This window comes from Palaemon carinicauda, unplaced genomic scaffold (genome assembly GCF_036898095.1).
Source record: "Palaemon carinicauda isolate YSFRI2023 unplaced genomic scaffold, ASM3689809v2 scaffold404, whole genome shotgun sequence".
NCBI lineage: Eukaryota > Metazoa > Arthropoda > Malacostraca > Decapoda > Palaemonidae > Palaemon > Palaemon carinicauda.
In genome coordinates, this window is record NW_027171656.1 from 1 (window position 1) to 22,500 (window position 22,500).

At 34.8% G+C, this 22,500-nt stretch overlaps 1 long non-coding RNA gene across 1 annotated transcript; it reads right to left on the minus strand.

Annotated features, from left to right (window-relative positions):
• Positions 1 to 6,585: 6,585 nt before the first annotated feature.
• On the minus strand, positions 6,586 to 10,410 carry LOC137636842 (uncharacterized). Its single transcript, XR_011043247.1, has 3 exons — positions 10,277 to 10,410; positions 8,151 to 8,246; positions 6,586 to 7,743 (listed from the first exon to the last, which is right to left on the minus strand). It is a non-coding gene; the product is annotated as an uncharacterized lncRNA (long non-coding RNA).
• Between the last annotated feature and the right edge of the window lie 12,090 nt (positions 10,411 to 22,500).

The following is a 22,500-nucleotide window of genomic DNA, read 5'->3' on the forward strand; positions in this document are numbered from 1 at the left end:
CTTTTCCCTTAATTTTTCACAACACTGGTTCAAAGACAAGACCTTCTCCGTCCGTGTCTATGGAGGACTGAATTTTCTATAGCCGTCAGAAACATCCCTAGACAGGCCCTAAAATATCCCTAGGACAGAAGTATTTTCTTCTAGTATTTCTTAATACTTTGCTTTCTTTATAATGCAATAAATATATTGCTTCTTCTTTTATAATTGTAATATATTCTATATTTACTTTTAATCATTGTATTTATGAAACCACTAACATTAAAATCTAGATTTTTATTAAGATGACGAGCTTACTTCTGTTTTGATTTCAAGTTTTTCTCTGAAATATATATTAATGTGATCATAATCATATTGGGTGTCATATACAAGCAATACTTAGCAAAACTCAAGCAATTTAAGTCTTGAAGACTAAATTTTCACATTGCTGATTTTAGGCTACGTTAAGAAACTAAATATCTCACGTTGAATATTCACCTATGTAGAAAAATATCTCTAAATTATAAGGACCATTGGTGATTTTGATATGCTAAAATTAAATTTCAGTAACAATTCTCAGCTATATGGGAATGAATCAGATATCCCTATTTTGAGCCTCAAGTTCTCCAACAGCTAAAATGTCCCTATTTGGGGGACAAATCCCTAGAATTGGTAGATAAGGTGAAAGATTTGCTTCAGCCAATCAAAGACTTCCACTATACTCTTCGTTTCTATGGTTCTCTTCATTAGATAGAAATATCAAATTTATGATAGGATATATATTGGTAATTCTCAGATACACAAATTAAATAATAATAGACTTTAAATAGAGATAAATATAAACACCATTTAGTATTTAATAGCTATTTACGCCTGAAGCGTATACGCAAGCTGTTTCATGTTACCAAAATTTTTCATCTTGAACGTAATCACTTGATCCTTTACTACATTTTCGAAAATGAAAACAATCGGATCTTTCTGAACAAATTTTTTTTGAGGGAACCCATAGTATTTTAACAGCCATTCATACCAGATTTAAACATTCATCTTAATCATGTATTTTACCATATCTTATGAATTGATATTAATAATTTCAAGAAGAACTGAAGGCTTTCTCTTTTTTGAGTGTGATAATGTGGATTTGACAATTGACATAGAATGCTCTAAATACCTCAGAATGTATACGACAAACTGATCTAGTAGCTCATGTAGGGCTCAGGGGTTCCTTGTGTGATATGACCAGGAAACAGCCCTCAAAGTAAAATAAAGTAAAGTGTTACTGGTAGGAATACTATCTTACTTAACTTATGCAGACTGACGCAAAGAGCCTCGGTTAGATGTCGCCAGTCGTGTCTATCTTAAGCTTTTAAATCAATATTTTTCCATTCATCATCTATTCCACGCTTCGTAGTCCTCAGCCATGTAGGCCTGGGGTTTCCAACTCTTCTTGTGCGTTGTGGAACCCAGTTGAAAGTTTGGTGAACTAATCTCTCATGGGAAGTGCGAAAAGCATGCTCAAACTATCTCCATCTACCCCCCATCATGATCACATCCACATAAGGGCACTAGAGTAATCTCTCCTATAGTTTCATTTCTAATCCTGTCCTACCACTTAACTCCCAATATTCTTCTGAGGGCTTTGTTCTCAAATCTACTAAATATATTGGAGATTGTTTCATTGTCATTGTTTATACACATTTATAAACATTATACTAGTTGTAATACTCATACTATGGTGTAAAACCATAACGGTTTAGTGTTAGTAGGAATATACCTGAAATAATAATAAAAGACTACTTTATCAAAAGGGATATTATCTGAATTGAATACCTCCTCGGTAGCATGACTTTAATTACTGATAAGAAATTAGATTTACTTTCTTGTCATTCCACAACAAACTAAAGGGGCACTCAGTAGAATGCAGATCTCCGCCATGGCAGCTTATTTCTAGAACTTTTGCTCGATCTTGACCTTGACCTTTGACCTTAACATTTATTAATTGCCGTGGATTTCCAGACACTCAAATATGAACCAAGTCTGAAGTCTCTGTGACAACGATGTCCAAACTTATGGCTGATTATGTGAAGAGAATTGGACATTTTACTTGACTGTGACCTTGACCTTTGACCTTGACCTTTAAAAATTGATAATTTTCCAGCTTTTTACGTAAGTTAATCGATGCAAGTTTCATTACTCTACGATTAATATTATGGGCAGGAAGCTGTTCACAAACAAACCACAAACAGGGGGTTAAAACATAACCTCCTTCCAACTTGTTTGGCAGAGTTAATTATTATAGCTTCTATATGAGCTACCTAAGCGATTACTTAGCCTATGTGAGGTACCTTAAAACCAGTTAAGGTTGCACTGAAAACATGTATCCTGTCGTAAGATGGCCTTTATTTAAGGAGGGCACAATTGCTAATGGTACAGCTCTTGCAGCCTTGAGTAAGAAGTCTGATTCAGTGCCACTAGATATCCAACAATGTACGCTGGTATACTTCAATCGTATTTTCTGTTACACATATTCAAACACCAAAAGATTGATTGCGTTTACAGACTATCAAAAGCATTAACCATGAATTTCTAATCAAAGACATACAATAATATTCTTAAATAACTTAACCAATAACACGAATGATTATCCTGTTCTATAGAGATCTTGAATAGTAAAAATTATAATTTCAATCAATTATTCAGCTGAAAGATCTTAGGCTGTAATAAAATATTTAGTTCTGCATTGCACAACAATTGTCACAAATGTATTTTACGTAAAACAAAAATTATGGTTACTTCACTATACTTTAATAGATGTTTTCCTGGTCCTATCACACAAAGAGAGCCTACGCACTACAGGGCCTACAAGATCTGTTTGTTGTAGCCGTTTTTAGATACCTAAAGTTTGAAACAGCCTATCCCATGTTAATAGTCAAATCAACATTATCAAAGCACTTTGGAAACAAGGAAGTCTTTAGTTCCTTCTTGAAAGCTTTGACATCTTCAGTCTTTCGGATGTCTAGTGGGAACCTGTTATATAGTTTTAGGGTCTAGAATCTACAAACGACATAAATCTATTATTTTTTCACCTTTTGGATATAAACAATATTTATTGTTGAGACACGCATTTACCAATCGTCTTTTCATACCATAATACTAAATTGGTTAGAATTATTAACGTATTACAAACAAAAACAAAACAATACTGTTATTAAAAATAAAATTAAATATCGACAAATCAATAATCTATTTTGAAAGAAAACAGCAGGATATTCGCATCGGTGTCAACTAAAGCAGAAGCACATTCACGAGAACTTCAAGAAAAAAATAGTATGAAATACCTTTCTTTTTTTACAGAAGTCCTAGATAAATACCACGTCCTCCTACCGAGGTATCTACGCGTTTACTGAGTCTTTTGTAACTATCAATACTACAGTATGTTTCAACCAGTCAGAGGCCTCAACCAAACCCGGTGTCTTTATCTGTTTTCAGACAGTATTTTAGCCGGAAGCTTAGTAAACCCTTCTAAGATTGACTGGTTGGACTAAATAGTTTTTTTTAAAAGACGTTGGTGTAACGATTATTCATTATCTAATAGAGTTACAAGCATAAAAAAAGTGCCGGAGTCCTATTTACATTAGTTTATGCCTTTGTAATAATAGAAAATGTATCAGCTTCTTTTAAGAGAAAACGTTTTTATGGGTGACTATAATTATTTATTTACCTTAGAAAACTCATTTCCAAATTTCTTATTTCGTGGATACAGAAGCTAATTTCGTGGAATAGCGACTAAAAATATATCAAAATATGTTCATAAAGCTGTAAAGGTTATATAATAAATAATTAATAGATAATGGATCGATAACATTAAAATCGAGCGTAATTTCACAAAGGATCTTTGAATAAATTCTAAATGAACTCCCATCGAGACGTTCCAGAGAGGTTAAACAGCTATTGAAACAAATTTAAGTAGGTGTATTTTTGTAGAGGACTATAAAATAGCATAGGCTATTTAACACTCAATTCCATTCAGGTAACCACAGTAATTCATATTGATAAATCTTGAAGAAAAATAACGATTGTAACAATTATCAATGTTACATACATTTTTTTTCCTCTCGCAAAGGTTGGATTCTACAATATTCAGCTCTTACGGTCTATCTGGTGAAATAGCCATTCAGTTACAGTATCAAGCAAAATTGTTAAGCTGGATGGGAAGATCGAAGTAAGTTTGTAAATTGACAAAGTAGATAATTATAAATTGTGTGCCGCAATGGGGCCAGATACTCACATCACTACCACCTTTGCCTTTGTCTCCAGAATACCTTGATTTTGGTTGATTTAAAGAACTAAACAGGATCTTTATATTTCCTTTATCATGTCTACTTTCATGATATAAAGTGCGAAGCTGTTCATTATATCACACGACATTGTCCAATTGCAAACAAGTAACTTAAGAGCCTTTTGAAGTTTATATCAAAACTGATCAGATAAATCATTCATACTAGAAAAACGATAGCTTTGATTAATTTCACATTATTATAGCTTAATTTATCTTAATACAAGATTACCCTCAGATCTGAACACAACCAAGTAGTGTTGTGAAAGCTGGTTTATGTGTCCATACAGTTGAGCAGTGCCTGCAGACAAATAATTTGTCTGTGAACGTCCACATTTGGTGGTCAAAGCCATGAATTATCAGCGTTTATCAGTTAAAGAAATAAACAATGACTTGTTTAGCGACGCTGCAAGACACAAGAGTAGCCCTTAGGCTTGCTACTTATCAGATGAATGAGCCTGAACTAAGCTATTAGAACTATCTTTATCTTGATTTGCATAGGGATTTGCTACTTATGAAGGACGACATTTGTCCAGCACAACATGGCTCGTAGTAGACGCAAGAAAACAGCCCATTATTATTGTTATGTGAACCAAGATGAACCCGGCATAGCAGAGGAAGATATAATGTAAGGAAAGGATTCAAAGAGGAGGATGCTTAGGAAGTCGTGTGACAATAGGACCGGAGTTTACACATGGACCAGAAGTAGATGTACTGTAATGGGAATAAATTACATAATGATTTTGATAAAACTACGATACCTCATGATCAGACTATCATTCAGCACCTGGCATTTCCTCATTGCTGTCATAGTACGAAATAAATGACCATAATGAGTCACCAGCTCAAAAATGACTGTCTGGAAGCACCATACTTTGTGAGCGCATATTAGTTTCCTGTTCCTGATTTTTTTATAATTATTTTGCGTATACCTAGTTCCTGATTTTACACTAGAGTTAATGTATATTTTAACCACCTCTCTGTTCGCATTCACACTAATTTGCTCATTCATATGTAATTGTTGCAGTACGTGCATCATAGTCTCTCGACACGAATTTTCATAAAACAAATTCTTGTCGTTGAAACTATGATCAACATTTGACTTACGAGCACAAGGTTCCTCGGACATGACAACGGCTGATAGTGGATCAAGAGAAGCTACAGGTCATGTGTACTGCCTTACTATATCATTTCATGATTCATATTGCCTGACCCACATAGCCAGGCACGGGCTCTTTATCACTTTGCAGCCAGTATATCATTTCTAAAGTCTCCCAGCACCTATATACCATGACTCCTCCCCAACCCTGACGAGCTAAATGTCAATAATATATACTTAAAAAAACAGAGAAACACAATTGATGGTCGCAGTTTCTCCAATTATGAAGCTAGACCAAGCCATTTTTGTATAGCAGGGCCTTGAGGCAATAAGTCAAATATGCCAGGCGGTAGTACCTTGCCTCTCAGTTCATTTCAGAAGCTACCGTACAAAGTTTGTATATTGCCTTTCAGTGCGTGTCTTTGCCTCTCTCAACACATACCACAAATCGAGGGGTGAGAGGACGCCCTCCTGGAAAATCCCCCACCCTGTTTAAAACTGGAAAACTCATCGAAAAGTAAAGTTTTGCTTGTGGTTTACGCCCATCCATAAGTAACAACACAGTTGCTTTAATTTTTAATCTATGCAACAGTCATGAAACTTCTAAAATGCTTCAAGTTTCAGCCACCTTCCCATTGACTTTTATACACAAATCAGTTTTGTTACACAGCACCAAAATTAAAGTTTAGACTCTTACAATCTTTACCGTACTATACTGGCCCCCACACCTCACTACATTGACTGTACTCTGCCAACTACTTAATCCATCAAACTAAACCTCTGTGGCAGAGCCTGCAGACAGTCTGCAAAGGTCACAGTATGCAGGTAGAGAGACCTTGTGAACGGTGGTGTATTAAACTTTTAAGTAGTATAAGGTATGCCAGAATAGTTTTATTTCCCAAACAGTGGGAAAAATTCTCAGCCAGTTTCTCAATTGAGACTGAAATCAATAAATTTCGATGGGACTTAATTTCCCAAACAAAGGGGAAAAATTCTTTACCACTTTCTTTAAATTGTTTTTTTTAGATAAGTAAATTTAAATTCTTTTACCACTAAATTTTAAGGTCTCCTTGAATGTTTAACGTAAAGCTTAGCCAGTAAATTTAAAGGTTGCACTTCATATTTTCCTTCAATCTTGGAATAAATTTCCCAAAAGAATAAGTAAGTACACTAGAAACTTCCAAACACCGTAGTTTAGTTTAATCTTAAGCAACCAAGTCAGAAGTTTATTAAATCTAAAAATACTAATGGAATTACAAAAAAATTTGTTTCGAAAATATTTTTTTCTTAAAACTTGCTTTATAAATTTCGAATATGCAAATAGACAATTAGATTTTTCCTAAAGTAGACAAATGCCACACATTAAAACATCCATAACCTTCATGTACCAAACAAACTCCACAATATATCAATAATTAATAGCTTTTACTTGAATCCAACGAACAGTTAAGGGATGCCTCCCCTAAAGTAGAAAAATATCAAAACTTTCAATAATTCATTGCTTTTAGATCTGTACTTTAATTTACAGTTTGAACTAAAAACAATATTGAAAACAGTCAAGACAGATCCATACAGATGTTAACCTCGGCATTGAGAAAAGACATTGAAAGTGGAAATACATGAAATTGCACAACTGTATAAAACTTAAAACTTCTAGTATTGAGAAAATTATGCAGATCTATAAAGTTTTTCTTAAACAGCATTGAAACATTGCTCAGATTGGAAATAAGAATATGGCATTACAGTTTGACAATTTTTTTCAATCCTAAGTAAAAGAAAAATAAATTAAACCATTAACATTCGCTACACATCAAAATTTACTATATTTTGAAAATTTCGTAGATTCAACTAAAAGTTCTAGCAAAATATTTGAAGTGAAACAAATTCTACTATAAAAGCACAAATAAAACAGATTTAAAGCAGTCTGGTCGATTACAGACCGCCCTGTCCTGGTTGAATCTTCAACCACTAGAAGACCCAGGAATATGCACGATACGGTCGATATAGGGCGTCCAGTGGCAAGAACCCGTGTCAGTGTACTGTCCTGGTTGAATCTTCAACCATTTGCAGACTCAAATTTTCATACAATTCCATAATTGAGAAGCAGTACTTTGAAGCATTCAGTCATTTGCCTGATCCATTGTGGGCAAGGTGGGTAAAATGTCTCAAGTGTGAAGGAATTCACAGAACCGATGTCCCTAGTTTGTCTTCAAAGTTGAAAAACATACTTTAGTGCTTTAGTTCGCATTCCACAGAATCCTTAATATATAACGTTGGCTGGTATGTGGCCAGATCCAGTTTCACTATCCTACGCTGCAATACCAATTACCATCTGGAAGAAAAATCTTATATCAATATTTAGGCAAAATATAAAAACAGTTTTAATGGTCACCAATCATTCAAATAAAACTAGCCAACTTTAAACCAAGTAAAGTTATTGCAGATTATAAGTCACACAAATAGAATAGCTAATTTTAAACAAAGTAAACTTATCTCTATGTTGGATCATAGTCAAACAAATAAAATTAGCTAACTTTAAAGTAAATTACAAACCACAGCCATAGAAATAATTTCAGTGCAAATAAAACGACAAAGTCATACCAGTCAAATATAAAACTAGTTAACCTTGAACTTCGTAAAATCATGACTGTTAAGACTTCAAAAAAATGTGAATATATTGGATATGTAAAAATGATATGTAAAAAAAAGGGGATTTTGGAGAGTTAAGTGAATCCTTACCATTGATTTAGAATTAAATTTGCTAGGAAGCGATGATTTTGAAAATGTGACAGGATGCATTCAGCAGAAGAGCAGGATTCCTAGTACAGCCAGCGTCTCAAAGGTTTCAACATAATTAACAATAAATAAAAATCTTTCATTAAGAAATCTTGGTAACCAAAGTTAAGAGGAAAAGTTTGAGACTGAAGACTTATTTCAATCAGTTTAAAGAAAAGATCTGGTCTTTACCAATTGTAAAAAAGTCAGTCTTACATTCGCTGGTTTAGGATTCGCTGCCAATAGAATACAGAATTAAATATTAGCGTGGTGTTAAGTCAATCTTTTCTATCAGCATTGATTGATAACATTTAGTACCTTTAAAACTTTTACCCAAGATCTCCAAGACTTGGCAATTGAATGTAGTAAAACACCACTTGATGGTAACTTAAAATCTCCTAACTTATGATAGTAACTTTAAAAACTTTCTAATTAAATCCCATTTGGTAGACATATGAACTAGAGAATCAACTGAAAAAATTAAATTAATCTATAATGATTAAGAAGCCACAAATCAAATATAACACCAGCTATTATAAATGCTAATTTTCTAGGATTAAACAAAGTCTAGATTTCATATTCCCCAAAAGTTAGTCTCTATATAATTACATTTTATAGCATTCCGCCTATAAATTTCAATACTAAGTTTAGGTAAATACTGTTCATGAATGAGAACCAGTCAATATTTTTATGCACAAACTAATTCATTCATTGTCGTCATTGTACACTATCTAATTTTGATATGAAATTCTCTAATAAAAGTATACTGTTCTTGGCCGTATTTTAGTCAAATGCATGCGACCGTAACTTTACCCTACATCAACTACATTATCTTTCACGGGTTGGTGACCGTAATATCACGCTTATACGCCAATATATATCTGTTTTTAAGACTAAATCCTGCAACATTTAATCCAGGATTTTTAACTTTTCTACGCCAAACTTAAGTGTAGGCTACATAAGCAGTAATCGGGAACAAATAGCTTTAAGTAAAACCAGGTTTTCAATGGACCAATCTTAAATGTAAAGTAAATTAATGCGTCCAAAACCAATATATGATACCCTATTAACAAAATTCTTATGTTCTATGTAACTGGGAAATTCAATAGATTCGAAATTATTTATTTCCCATTTAAATAATAAACTTTCAGAGTCATAGAGATGGACAGAAAAATGAACGCGTCGAAGTAAAATATATCTAACAAAATTTACTTAAAACGAAATAAGAATTATGTACCAGACTAAAAAACTTAAAAGAGTGTAGACCGAGAATTAAAGTTATGTTGCAATATACGGTAAACAGTCTATTCATCAAATTAAGTGTATGAAAATTACTTCATAAAAGATTTCACTCCCTAAGAGGTTTTGCTAAACTTTCAATAACTATGCAACCGATAGTAATTACTAGTTTCGTAGCTTTGTTGTGCAATAAATTAAACTAGCAAGACTGGCCAAACTTTATGGATAATTGGTGTACCTCTAAACATTAACTTCAAACTTTCTAAAACCGACACCGACTCATTTGCTAAAATCAATCCGATTCATCAATCACTTAAAGAATGCCCTAAAAATCTATAAAATACCTGGAATAGATGTTGCCTGACCGTTTAGAAACAGATTTAACGACGTAAAGGAGTGATACTAAGGTTACCAACCCGTAAAAGTTAATAGTTATGGTCACATGTACTTTACTGAAATACGGCTGAGAGCAGTATATTTAAATGGAGAACTTAGAGATTAAAATTACTGGTTTCTTTATTGCCGTGCAAGCTACAGTAACAAAGTAGCATTTGAAAAAAAAGAACAGTAGTAATAAAATCAGCAGTTATACTTATGGCTTAACGATTTGGTTTTAAAGACAAGGACACTTAGGTAAATCTTCTACATTAAAAGCACAAAATTATCTAATAAACTTAGTACAAACTAACTAAACTACGATTATAAGATTAAAACTTACAAACTTAAAGAGTTTAGGAAAGCATGGCAATATTTATACACTTTGATGGTTGACAGGAACATTTAACATTGAAAGTTTCACAAACTTAACTGGCGCAAATGGACATATTACCCGAGAGCTTACACAATCTTACCGGTTCTTGGTGTGTGAAGAGGAGCTGTGTAGAATTAACAATCTTTATACTAGCGTCACGTTCACAATCTAATTATCACAGAACTTAGCTGGACTTAACACTGTAGGAAATCACACTTGACATCTAGATGAATACCACTTTTAAGACTAAATGCATTGTATCCTAAGCAAAGATGAAGTAACTTCACCAACGTTGACTTGACATATCAAGGATGACAAAACAACGAATAGTTTCTTTAGTGTCCTTGTAGAAGCAGTGGCGCCATCTGTGTCTAAATTTCAGAATTGATAGTCTTTAGAAAAAATAATTAAGACTCATTTCAAGCAACAACCAAAAACTTAAATTTTCCCCCATTTAAAATTACATGAAATTAGTATAAAAACAATCAAATTTATAACCTTTATCAGGCCTATGATTGCCATAATTATATAAATCAACGGTGGATGAGTCGTAATTTTTAAGATCTGACATTTATGGGAAATTATGACGTCACCTTGCAAAAAAAATCGTCTCTCTGGTATAATTTCTGTAAAGAACTTTCAGAACATGACTGGAATAACACCAGCATGTCGGGTGACATCATAAAGAAGTTCACTTCACGTAGACAAACTTCTTTACATAATTTAAGGAAGTTTGGCATTATACATCTGAGATGAACTTTACGTGAGCTGGCTAAAATTAGCTTTAAGGGGTCGTGCCTTTCGTACGAGAGAGAGAGAGAGAGAGAGAGAGAGAGAGAGAGAGAGAGAGAGAGATTTTAAGCTAAGTATTCGTATAAAGCAATAAATATCGTGTACACATATATATCTTTTTGAATTTAATGAGGAGATTTTAGGTTAATCCTTTGCGTCAAAGGTACATTTACTGAAGCATTGATTTCTTATATACTTTTATTGACTTGGTGAAAGGGTTTATGTATCGTGATGTTAAGCAAAGCTGTTTTTATCAGAGCCCCAATACTAGGTTGGTTTGCTGTGAGCGATCATCACTATCACCAATTCATTGTGGCCAGTCCTTTGATGAATAGCCAAACCCGAGACATGAGTAAGGATATGTCTGAGGCCTATGTCCTGCAGTGGAATAGAGATAGCTGCATTTGTAGCTGTTTATAACTAGTCCATGTTGACTGGAGGATACAAATGGCAGTTATTCTCATTGAGAGTCTTGTAAGCAGGAACTAACAGTGGGTTGACATATAGTTCACGTGACTTTAGGCTTACTGTTATAACCTCCGCCGACAAAGTTGGAAGGAGGTTATGTTTTACCCCATGTTTGTGCGTTTGTAATTTGAGTTTGTTTGTGAACAGTTTCCTGTCCACAATTTTAATCGTAGAGTACTGAAACATGTAGGGATTAACTTATGTAAAAAGCTGGAAATGATTAAATTTTGGAAGGTCAAGGTCAAGAAAAATGTCCAATTCACATAATCAGCCATAAGTTTGGACATCGTTGTCACAGAGACTTCAAAATTGGTTCATATTTGAGTGTATGATAATCCATGCCAATTACTGCATGTTAAGGTCAAGGTCGAGCAAAAGGTCAAGAAATAAGCTACTGCAGCTAAGGTATGCGCTTTACTGAGTGCCCCTCTAGTTTTAGCTGTATTATTGCCTGAAGAACTGCTCCACATGGGCTTGGTCTGAATCTGTAGATGATTATTATTATTATTATTATTATTATTATTATTATTATTCTCCTCTCTCTCTCTCTCTCTCTCTCTCTCTCTCTCTATATATATATATATATATATATATACAATGACTTGAATATTGTTAGATATCATTTTTAAAGAATGATTTTTTTTACGTACAACAAAACTGTCAATGAGGATTTTAAAGTTGTGTTTCCTGTTCTTCAACTTATGTGGCCGTTGGCTAGGGTTCACTTCGGGTTGTGAGGCTGGCTAGGGGTTCTTGGTTGGGTTAATAAGGTTGTTTATATTTCGCTAACTTCTCTCTCTCTCTCTCTCTCTCTCTCTCTCTCTCTCTCTCAAAGGCATTGTTAAGGGGTAGTTAGAGGAACACTCGTTCAATACACGTTCCGTCTAATACTTTGCACACGTGACACTATGGCAATGGGAACTTTTGACAGTACGCTACTGGTATTGTCCACATATATACCTAGTGTGTTTAGGCTATGTGGAGAGAGAGAGAGAGAGAGAGAGAGAGAGAGAGAGAGAGAGAGAGAGATTGTATCTTGGCTCCACAGATTCGGTAAATATTGTTTGAAATTACTTATAAACTTTAGCGGAGTTGGTAGATTTAATTCTTATGTTGGATTTGGTTTGCAATTTAATAGTTTAGACGTATTGTTCGTTTAAACATTTTAGATTATCTTTTTTTTAGATTAATTACGAGTTATAGTAAATACCATCTATGCTGGTGTTTCAACCCCTAAATTTTATCCTCTTTTATTATTCCAAAACAAAGGCCTCAGACATGTACTTCTACTTGCTTCTTTTTATGGTCTTTCTGCGTCAGTCCACAACCCCAAACTTCCTTAGTTCGTCAATCCATCGTCTTCTCTTCCTTCCCCTGTTTCTTTTATAATATCTAGGGATACATTCTGTTATTCTTAATGCCCATCTACTGTCTGTCATTCTCATTATATGTCCTGTCCATGTCAATTTCTTTTTCATATGTTGTTAGAATATCCTCTACTTTAGTTTGCTCTCGTATCCATGCTGGTCTTCTTCTGTCGCTTAGTGTTATTCCCATCATTATTCTTTCCATAGCTCTTTGAGTTGTAATGAACTTATTTCCTAAGGCTTTAGTTTCTGATCCAAAAATTAAAAGCAGAATATTACAGGTATTTAATAAAACATTTATTTGTTACTTTACATGTTGATATTTGATTTTCAATTTCAGTAGACCATTACTTTAACAGAGTAACTACGTGTTTGGTTAGGCCTAATCTCATTTTTATGTACATATCAAACGCTTTTCTGAATTATTTCTCTTGCTTTCGTATCTATATATATATATATATATATATATAGTGTATGTATGTATGCATGTGTATGTATATATGTAGTTTAGGTAATGTTTTTTTCTATGTTTTTAATCTCGTTTTAGTTGAATAATTGAAACCCACTAAAGCAAATAAAACGAAATATATCGAGTTATTCTTTTCGAAATTTCCATTCACTTTTTACCTCCGCTAACGAAGTCTGAAGGAGGTTATGTTTTCGCCCCTATTCGTGTCTTTGTCTGTTTGTGAACAACATCCTTGCCACAATTGTACTCATGGAGTAGTGAAACTCAGGAATTAATTGTTATGTTGCTACGTGGAAGTGATTCAGTTTTGAAGGTCCTAGATAAAAGGCCAAGGGCGAGCAAAATGTCGACCGAAATAAGCTGCCGTGGCGGAGGTTTGCACTCTGAGTGCTTTTCTAGTTCAATATGATCTTTTTACCTAGGGCATTTTTATCTTAGATAGTCATTTTAGCAATTCAGGAAATGAAGTCTCCTTTTCTCTCTCTCTCTCTCTCTCTCTCTCTCTCTCTCTCTCTAAGAATATGGGTGTCCTTATCATCATCATCATCATCTCCCCCTACGCCTATTGACGCAAAGTAATACAACAGTCATTTCTCTCTTGAGCTTTTAATTCGATACTTCTACATTCGTCATCTTCGACTTGACGCTTCATAGTCTCAGCCATGTAGGCCTGGGTCTCCCAACTCTTCTAGGGCCTTGTGGAGCCTGGTTGAAAGTTTGGTGAACCAATCTCTCTTGGGGAGTGCCAAGAGCATGCCCAAAACATCTCAATCTACCCCTCATCATGATCTCATCCACATATGGTACTCGAGTAATCTCTCTTATAGTTTCATTTCTAATCCCGAGGGCTTTATTTTCATATATACTAAATCTATTGGAGATTGTTTCATTGTTATACCATGACTCATGTCCATGGAGTAACACCAATCTCACTAAACTGATATAGAGCCTGATTTTTATATGAAATTTTAGGCGATTTGATTCCCCGATTTCACCTAACCTACCCATTGTCTGATTTGCTTTTTTCAATCTTTCACTAAACTCTAATTCTAAAGACCCTGTATTGAAGATCATAGTTCCTAAATAATTAGATGATTCTACCACATTAATCCTTTCTTCTTCCAATGATATTTCATCTTCCATTGCATACTCCGCTCTCATCATCTCTGTCTTTCTTCTATTTATCTTCAGCCCAACCTCGTGTGATATTTCATGCATTCTGGTAAGCAAGCATTGCAAATCCTGTGGTGTTTTGTCATTGTGCTTAATGTTAGATTTGAGTATATATATATATATGCATATATATATATACACACATATATATACATATGTGTGTATATATATATATATATATATGATGATAAATTTTGCACATTTTTACGTGTTTTTTCATATTCAAATAAGCCATATATATTTTTGATATATTAATGTCTGGATTCTCTTAACGACCTCGGGATCAGAGCCCAGGCGAAATCACACAGAGACAAGAGCTTGGCTCCGGCCGGGAATCGAACCCTGGTCGGCAAGCTTATATAGACAGTGACTAACCCACTTGGCCACGAAGAAAGAACACGTAAAAATGTGCAAAATTTATCATTAATTGAATGCCAAGTAACAAACTACCAATTAGCTACGATGGTGAAGATGGGTTGATTTCAATTCTAAGTACAAAATACCTGAATTCGACAGGTATAAGTACAGTAGAATTGTCATTGACTTTTATCTTTCTTCGTGGCCAAGTGGGTTAGTCACTGTCTATATAAGCTTGCCGACCAGGGTTCGATTCCCGGCCGGAGCCAAGCTCTTGTCTTTGTGTGATTTCGCCTGGGCTCTGATCCCGAGGTCATTAAGAGAATCCAGACATTAATATATCAAAAATATATTTGGCTTATTTGAATATGAAAAACACATAAAAATGTGCAAAATTTATCATTAATTGAATGCCAAGTAACAAACTACCAATTAGCTACGATGGTGAAGATGGGTTGATTTCAATTCTAAGTACAAAATACCTGAATTCGACAGGTATAAGTACAGTAGAATTGTCATTGACTTTTATCTTTCTTCGTGGCCAAGTGGGTTAGTCACTGTCTATATAAGCTTGCCGACCAGGGTTCGATTCCCGGCCGGAGCCAAGCTCTTGTCTTTGTGTGATTTTGCCTGGGCTCTGATCCCGAGGTCGTTAAGAGAATCCAGACATTAATATATCAAAAATATACATGGCTTATTTGAATATGAAAAACACGTAAAAATGTGCAAAATTTATCATTAATTGAATGCCAAGTAACAAACTACCAATTAGCTACGATGGTGAAGATGGGTTGATTTCAATTCTAAGTACAAAATACCTGAATTCGACAGGTATAAGTACAGTAGAATTGTCATTGACTTTTATCTTTCTTCGTGGCCAAGTGGGTTAGTCACTGTCTATATAAGCTTGCCGACCAGGGTTCGATTCCCGGCCGGAGCCAAGCTCTTGTCTTTGTGTGATTTCGCCTGGGCTCTGATCCCGAGGTCGTTAAGAGAATCCAGACATTAATATATCAAAAATATATATGGCTTATTTGAATATATATATATATATATATCTGTGTATATATATATATATATATATATATATAGACACATATGTGTATATATGTGTAAATATATACATATATATTCATATATATACATATATATATATATATATAATATATATATATATATATATATATGCGTAAAATCATAGGGAAAACTAATGCTCAGATGCAAAAGAACCACAGGGAAAATTAAAAAAAGAAAATATAAGATTAATTCCTGAGTAGTTTCGTGATACTTCTTCAGAGGACCGAAGTAACACGATATATATATATATGTACATATATATATATATATATATATATATATATCATTTATATGTATATATATATATATATGCATATATATATACATGCACACACACATATATATATGTATATATATATATATATATATATCATTTATATGTATATATATATATATATATGCATATATATATACATGCACACACATATATATGTATATATATATATATATATATATTATTATGTGACGAACCACTGTGCAAACAATTACCCCTTTACAATGGGCGGTAGTTCACTTCACACAATAAAATAGAAGTCATATGGGTAGACTTCCAAATTCACTTGTTTCTTATTACGAGTGTATAAGATTGTTGATTATGATCAAATGTATCTTCTTAAAGCTGGTTGCAGACAATCGAAGCACCAATAGCAGGATAATTGGAGGACAGGAACAATAAACTAAGTTATAAACAAAACTTTAATCTTACGTTAAACAAAATAATGAAAAAGCACTTCAAAACAACAATAATAAGCAATGCAAAGTGAATGGATGAGTAAGGTAGATGAATCTCGTGGTGAGAACAATATATTCTAACAAAACAATAAATTTGGGGTTACTTTATAACATGTAAGGTAAGAAAACAGGGATGATTTACAGCAGGAAGGTGAGTGTAAACAAAAGATAATGAGAAGGATGGAATGAAGATGGCGCTGAAATAAGGTGATGTATTTACAAAGAAAATGGAAAAATAAACTTTAGACAAATCAGATATGTTAGCATATGTACAACATATGGGGATATCACAGTCCCCCCCTTGTTTTTGTTTTTTTTCCATTTCCCGAGAATCAACCGAGGTTATCCTTGATAATGAGTCTGCCACAATGTTTTCTCGTCCTGATGTGGCGATTACTTGGATATTATGTGCAGATAGTATGTATGACCATCTTAAAAGTTTAGGGTTGAGAGTAGTGGACCTATGGAGATGCGACAGAGGAGAGTGGTCGCTGTAGACGTAGATCGTGTCTTGTCCATCAACATAAATCTCGTATCTCTGGATGGTAGCTACGATGGCGAATAGTTCTTTCTCCACAGTGGGCCAATTTAGTTAGGAACCCATAAATCGTCCACTGGAATAAGAGACTGGTAACAGATCAGCTAGTGGGGGCAGGTTTCCTGTTATGGCTGTTATTGGAGCAGGATGCTGTAATAAAATGCCCCCATATCCAAGATCACTAGCGTCTGTTTGGAGATAGAATGGTTTGGTGAGGTTAGGTGCCATTAATATAGGAGGAGATGACAAGTAAGTTTTTAGCTGGTTAAATATTTGATCATGTTGCTGGCTCCAAGAAAAATTTACTTTTGAAGAAGTTAAAGCAAATAGTGGTCCTGTGAATGGTGAGAAATTTGGACTGAACTTAGAGTAATATCCTACCATACCTAGAAATCTTTTTAATTCCTGTTTGGTAGTTGGAACAGGATAAGAAGTTATGGCGCTAATATTTGCATCATGGGGTAATACTTTACCACTGCCAACTCTATGACCAAGGTAAGATACCTGACCTTTGCAAAAATTACTTTTTGCTAAGTTGATCGTTAATCCATGTTGTTTCAACCTTGAGAAAACTTCTTTTATCTTTTGAATATGGTTTACCCAGGTGTCAGAGGCAATAATGATGTCATCTAAATATACAAATACTTTTTCCAAGTCCTGTAAAATTAAAGACATTACTCTTTGGAAGGTGGCAGGTGCGTTGGCTAATCCGAATGGCATTACATTATAACTAAATAATCCAAATGGAGTGATAAATGAAGAAATTTCCTTTGCCGTTTCTGTTAATTTAATTTGGTAATAACCCTTCAGCAAATCTATTTGGGTTAAGTAGGTTGAATTACTTACTTGGTCAATGATATCTTGTATTCTTGGTAGAGGATACGAATCTTTAATTGTTAAATTATTAATTTTCCTGTAATCGGTACAAAGACGAAATTTACCATTTTTCTTTCCTACTAGGAGACATGGGGAAGCCCATGGTGACGCACTGGGTTCTGCCAATCCTTCTCTTATCAAGTAGTTCACTTCTTCTTTCATGATACCCAATTTCTTCTGTGATGTTCGATAGAAAGCTTGTTTAATGGGTGCAGCACCTGGTTGTAGTTTGATGTCATGATCTAGCATGGTGCATCTGCCTGGTTTATCTGAAGTTATACTAGGAAATTCATGGAATAAAGCTACTAAAGATTTAAATTTTGATGCATATAAGGGTTGTAGATAGTCTGATAAGTTTTCCAAGATCTTTGAGTTTTGAGAATCCTGCCAAGATGCAGTTATTGGATCATCTGCAAATTGATCCATAGGACAATCTATGTATGGTATGGCACTAGTAATCATTACCGTTTTACTTTCAGCTGTTGAGGGAGACAAATAGGCCTTTAAGAGGTTTATGTGGACTAATTGAGTAGACTTACGCTTATCTGGAGTGGCGATTATATAGTTGGTTGGCGAGATACGGTGAGTGATGGTATATGGTCCCTGGTATTTCTCTCGTAGGGGAGAGCCTGCAATCGGATGGTATAGCAGCACTGCATCTCCTACTTTGAAACTTCTGGTTTTAGCCTTTTTATCATAGTTAATCTTCATCTTCTCTTGAGCTGTTATCAAGTTAGTTTTGGCAATGGAGTGAAGATCTGAAAGTTTCTTGTTGAGTTCTGAAATATATTGGGAAAGAGGTACCTCATTATCTCCCAACTTCAGGATGCGTTCTTTGACTGAACTGAGGATAGTTCGTGGCCGTCGACCGAAGAGTAGTTCAAAAGGTGACATACCAGTAGACTGGTTTCGAACTCCTCGTATGATGTACATGATCAGTTCCAAATCGCAATCCCACTCGTTACCTGAACTATGGATGTATTTCCGGAGAAGATTTTTAATGGTCTGGTGAGTGCGTTCTAATGCTCCATTGGTCTGTGGATGGTAAGCTGAGGATGAGACTTGGGTTATATGGTAATCTTTCATAGCAGTTTTAAAAGCATGACTCATGAAATTGGTTCCTTGATCACATTGTCGTTCAGTTGGAAATCCTACAACAGTAAATATGGACACTAGTGACTTTAGGATGTTCTTGGCTGAAAAGTTTCTTAAAGGTACTGCAAATGGATAACGGGTAGTTGGGCATAAGGCCGTAAGCAAGTATTCATGTCCCCTTTTTGTCTTAGGCAAAGGGCCTACACAATCTACTATGATCTTACTGAAAGGTTCTTTAGGCACAAGTATAGGTTTTAATGGTGCAACTGGTACTTTCACATTAGGACTACTTGCTTTTTGACATGTTGTACACGTTTTTACGTACTCTTTAATGTCATTCTTCATGTTTGGCCAATAAAAGTCTTGACTGATGCGTTCATATGTTTTAGTGATACCAAGATGAGAGTCAGCAGAGTGAGACAATTCTAGGATCATAGGTCTTATATCCTTAGGAACAACTACCTGGAATAGATCCTTCCAGGTTTCTAGATGACTGTTCTTGCTGGACCTGAATTTTCTCATTAGTACATTATTATTAATATAAAAATAAGAACACTTGTTGGTATCCTTTGGTTTCACTTGGTTGAAACACTGCTGTAGAGTGACATCTTTCCTTTGTTGATAGCTAAAGGAATCAGGCTGGATCTTATATGTACTCATCAACTCGTTGAAATCCATAGGTTCAGAGACTGGCAACGGGTTTGATGATGATTCAGTAGGGGTGTCCTTTTTACTGCTTCGTGTCACTGCTAAGCATTCCTCCTGTACAACATCACCTGGAGATACTGCTATTAAGTTTGTTAAGACAACAGAGTTAGCTATGTCATTACCCAGGATTACATCTACATTCTTGCATGGTAACAGTTCTGGATTTACAGCTACTTCAGTAGTTCCAGAGAAATAAGGACAATGAAGGTTTACATTAATGAGAGGCAACATAGACTTACTGGTTAGGTCATTAACTGCAACATACCTGTGAGTTTCACCTTTAGATTGTATTACTTTAGGAGAGACGATCGTTTGAGAGGATCCAGTGTCTCTGAGTATGGTTACAGGTTTACCATTTATTTTGCCTGAGCAAGTGAAGGGTGCAAACGCTTGGGACTCGTGTGATGCACAATGGAAGGTCTTTTTCTTCTCCACCTTAGGTTTTGGTTCCTGTTTGGAAGGATTCATTTGCTTAGGAGAGAATTGAGGGGGATTAGGTTTTCTCTTTAAGTATGAAGCTGCACAATGTGGATCAGGACATTCTGAAATATGATGTCCTTCTTGTTTGCAGTATGTACAAGTTTCCTTAGGTCTAGTTTCTCTATATGGGGTTTTACCTACTTTATGAATAAGAGCATAGTCATCTGCCTTTAAAGCGGCTTTCTTAGGGTCAGATTCATTCTGCTCTCTTAGATACACATTAATGCTACCTGGTATTTTCCTTAAGAACTCCTCCATTACTATTAAATCTTTCAACTGCTCAAAAGTTTTGACATCTACTTTGTCTACCCACTTCTGAAACTGTTTAATCTTTCCATTCATAAATTCTAAAAAGGTCTGCTGAACTTGCTTCTGACTATTACGAAATATTTGCCTATATCCTTCAGCAGTAATAGAATAAGCATCAAGGATTGCCTGTTTAATTATGAAATAATCATGTTCCTCTAACATAGTGGCACATACAGATAATGCTTTACCTTTAAATGAGTTCCGGATGATCAAATACCATTTGTCCTGAGGCCAATTGAGATTCTTGGCTGTGTCTTCGAACACAGAAAAGTAGTTATCAGGTTCCCGTTCTTCAAATGTGGGAAGCAATTTCTGCACCTTGCCCACATCAAAGGGTTCGGGAATTAGCTTACCTTCTTCCTTTTCTTTCAGTCTTATAAATGCCAGATCCCGTTCTGTTACTGTGGCCGCTTCTCTCTCAATCTGCAGCCTAACACGGAGAGCTTTGTTTTTCTGTTCACTTTCTTTTTCTTGTTGCTCCAAAGCAGTTTCCACCTTGATACGTTCTAGGGAAGCAGCGGCAGCAGCCGTGCGCTCAGCAGCAGCGGCTTTCCTCTCTTCTTACTCAGCGGCGGCAGTTGCGGCTCGTTCAGCAGCAGCGGCTTTCCTGTCTTCTACCTCAGCGGCGGCAGTTGCGGCAGTTGCCGCTGCAGTTGCGGCTTGCATCTTCATCTTTTCCAACTCCAGCTGTAGACTTAGTTTATCCAAGTCACCATTTGGATTGGTAACTGTTAGAGCTCGAACGTCAGCCAATTCTTCTTCTGGAACAATATCTTCATCTACAAGGAAGTTCAAAATATGACTGAGAATTACACATTTTACGGCAGTTGCGGGAACCTGTACATCATAATGGCGAGCTAGATTCTTTAGGTCAGTTTTTGTGGCAACTGTGAGAGATTCCACATGATCCCGTGGTGATACAATAAATTGTTGCAAGTTGAAAGGCATTTTGAATGTCGCCCGTGGCGCAAGATAAGTACAAACTAAAATAAATATCCAAACTTTATAAGAATAAGTACAAGATCATACGATCGCAAAATAACAATCTTTCGATCACAGAAATACAAAATAGCGATTACAAAATTACAAGATCGAGAGATCACAAAATTACAAAATTATATGATTAGATCACCTTACACAAAAATAGCTTAAATACAAAATTAAGTCTCGCGAAACTTACGATAATACTATAAAACTTTTATTCACAGTTAACGACTGAACAATTATTTTTTTTTTATACTCGAGATATTGAGCACGCGGCTAACTACTTCATAATTACTCAAACGACACGCTTAACATCACAAACTTTTACAACAATTTTACCGAATCGGTAAACAAGGCTTTAAAACGCAAAGGTATTTTTTACTTTAAACATACCTAATTAGCACGTTCTAGTTTACATTTTCCTTTTAATTTATACCAGCTTAATTCGATAACTTTACAATGTTACCTTTTAATTTATATAAATGCTATATTATTCTCGTTATGATAAAGTATCTAGTCAATAGTCAACACCTAGTTTAAAGTAATTGATTATCAGAATAATGCGCAAACTGGACAAAATACGTAGTATGCGCTTAATAGATATAACAGGAGTAATTCAACACAAGTATTTAAATATTCATTTACCGACACGTAAATGTTATTTGTACACCAAAATAGTACTTTTAACACCAAACAATATATAAGTTAATTTCCTGACTAGAGATAACGATTAGAATTACGAAAATCTCCGAAATTGGAAATTGGCTAATTTCACTTAAGAAATTTATATAACAAAATAAATCACTTTATAATGAAATAGAGATGGAGGAAATTTCACTTATAATGAAACTTAATTTAATAAATCACATATGAAATTTGATTTATTTCCTAAATATCAC